Source organism: Mizuhopecten yessoensis, unplaced genomic scaffold, assembly GCF_002113885.1.
Source record: "Mizuhopecten yessoensis strain PY_sf001 unplaced genomic scaffold, ASM211388v2 scaffold9369, whole genome shotgun sequence".
Taxonomy (NCBI): domain Eukaryota; kingdom Metazoa; phylum Mollusca; class Bivalvia; order Pectinida; family Pectinidae; genus Mizuhopecten; species Mizuhopecten yessoensis.
The window spans coordinates 801,587-804,834 of record NW_018408013.1 but is presented as its reverse complement, the minus strand read 5'-3'; positions in this window follow the sequence as shown (position 1 = coordinate 804,834).

Below are 3,248 nucleotides of genomic sequence, written 5' to 3'. Positions count from 1 at the left end.
ATCATGCAGTTACTACTTCTCTCTTGTAATGATGTACAACCTAATCCCGGCCCTGAAAATCATGATAAAGACCTTTCTATATTCCATCTTAATATTCGTAGTCTGAGAAACAAACTTTCCTCTGTAGAACAACTAGCTAGTGACTATGATATTATATGTATAACAGAGACTCACCTTGACAATTCTGTAGCAGACGATGACATTCTCTTAGACAACTTTGACTTATATCGTAAAGACCGTGGTGCTCCGGGTGGGGGTATAAATGTTTACACTTCCAGCCTCTTATCCACTTGTCGTAGACCAGACCTTGAGTTCCAGGTTGGCGAAGTATTATGGTTAGAAATCCAGTTTCCTCACAGAAAACTCTTATTGTGTACCACCTATAGACCCCCAAACTGTATACCGTCTTATTGGAACAACTTCCAATATGCTATGGAAAAAGCACTAAACGAGAATCCGTATGTAATAGTTGTAGGTGACATAAATGTTGATCTTCTGACTGTAGACAATAATCACAGACTCGTTGACATAATGAACTCCTTCCATCTGACTAACGTTATAGATAAACCGACTAGGACAGGTCGCACGCGCGCCTCACTACTTGACCCAATACTACTTTCTGACATGTGCCTGTATGTACTTGCTGATACGATCGACGTAGACCGTAACATCTCGGACCATGACGCGACTCTAGTAAACTTGACCATAGACACGGGACTTGTAAGAAAATATAACAGAAAAATCATATGTTATGATGAAGCTAATTATCAACAGTTCAATAATCTACTCGAAACGTCCGACGAAACAAAATCTAACATTCTAAACGATTATTTTGTGTCTATATTGTGGGTTTCCCTTGATTGTGCATGTTGAGACGACTTACGAATTAGATTGTGATAAAGCGGTATATATAAGAACCCCGAATTATTATTATTAGTAGTAGTATATGATAGATAAACATCTGGGAAATCGCTAACGTATCAAAAGTAGAAGGTTTTTGACTCATTATATTAATTGTGTCGAAATGATTGCAATGGTTGTGTATATCATTCATCATAAATAATTATATTAATCAATATTAAGTAAGCAGCACGCAACCCCATTTATAAGAGACTTGTGTGTAATAGCGAGCGCATCGAGCGCTTTTTGTATCGTACGCGTGCACGCGTGGTATATATAGTTCAAGCAAAACACAAAACGAAACTACAATACTATGCGATCTTTTTCTTTACATCGTGCAGAACGGACTTTAAAATTTGTGACGTTCTGATTGGTTAAACATATATCAGAAGCTAAACAATCGCCGTTTTAAACATCTCTGTGGGAATAAAAAATATGTTTCAAATCGTATCTTATTTCTAGTTCTTGTTCTACCATATAGTGACCACCTTCAACTAATTGAAGATTTTGTCACGAAGTTAGGTTTATGCAGCACAAATGACAGACTATATATATTGCAAAATAATTATTAATTAATCACTTAGTTAAAGTTAAGAGAATGAAAATTTAGTTCGAGGAGAGTCCGAGAGAGAGGTCCGAGCAAGACATTGATTGGGCAGCCCCCACCGACAAAGCTTGTTCGGAAAAGGGGGAAAGGAAGAGAAGTAGTAAATTATCATGTAAAGTCTGTTGAAGAAACTAATTACTCTACATCTTCAATTGTATAAGTGTACCTGGAAAGAGATGATTTGAAAGAGTTGAAAGTGGGTGCATTAACAATGTCAGATGGTAATTTGTTCCAGTCTAGTATGGTACGAGGAAAAAATGATTGTTGTCTAGTTAGTGTTTTCGAGTATTGCTGTTGGTATTGGACCTGGTGGGAATTTCTAGGAATTCCTCTGGCTCGGTGCATCCTGTCAGTCGTGGATATGGCCACAGTGCCCTGATGAATCTTATGGAACATCTCTAGGCGTGCATCTTTCCTACGATCTGACAGGCTGCGCCAGCCAAGAGTTCCCATCATAATATGATGTTTGCAAACTTATTCGTCATAGTTTGAAGTGTTTCTTCCCTAAAACGGGTTTAAACATTATGGTTATCGACGTTTTTGACGAATCAGGTTTCGCAATAAAAATATTTGCGGTTTGAAATTTGCGGGCTCCAAAATTTGCCACATTCTGATTGGTTAAAAAAGACCGGAACAGAAAACTTCACCGTAAAGCCTGCAATACCGAACGCGAGAGGATATATCCGACATAATATTATCAACAAGAGTTTGGAGTGAATTTTACCAGTTTTGACCTCATCACAGACAAGTTTCATGTTTGACTCAAAGGTCTACAAAAAGAAACCGTCGGCTTCACGAAAGCTAGGCCTGTGCCAGTCTATTCCCTTCAGAAGCGGTCAGACCACGGACTTAGATAACATAGATATGGGTTCACTTAAAACCACATGTTGCAATCGAACACATATCAAAAGGCAATTATGTTTAGTCCGTATGTCAAAATAACCTATTTATTAGCAAGAAAACTAGACGTTGATGGCGGGTGTGAAGCCATAAACTAATTCAAGTTGGCAACGGTGTATGTTCACTATAAACTTTCGCATTCTGCGACATTTCTCTTGTATTCGACACAACAAACGTTATTAAATTTAAACAGAAGTATAGCAAAAATCACTTACTTTGAACTCCGGACAATGTAACGGTACAGTATACCCAAGAATCTATCACTTCTGAACGGCAATCGATTTCTTTGATGATTGAAAAAAAAATCACGTGTATAATCCATTCAGATATGTGGTCACAACCACTAGCTATAGACCATTGTTATACCTGGTCACAAACTCTACTTATAGATCATTGATATATCTGGTCACAAACTCTAATTATACTATAAACTACTGAGATACCTGGGCACAATCACTAATTATAGTTCACCAAGTTACATGTACCTAGTCACGAACAGTAACAGACGCACAACCTATGGACAACTAAGATACCTGATCACAAAACAATATATAGTTCACTGAGATACCTTGACACGAAAACTTACTATAGAACACGGAGATACCTGGTTTGAAACTCTCACTATAGACCACTGAGATATCTGTTTACAAACACTTATAATAGACCATTGAGATACCTGGTTACAAACTCTCACTATAGACCACTGAGATATCTGTTTACAAACACTTATCATAGACCATTGAGATACCTGGTTACAAACTCTCACTATAGATCACTGAGATATCTGTTTACAAACACTTATCATAGAACATTGAGATATTTGTTTACAAACACTTATCAG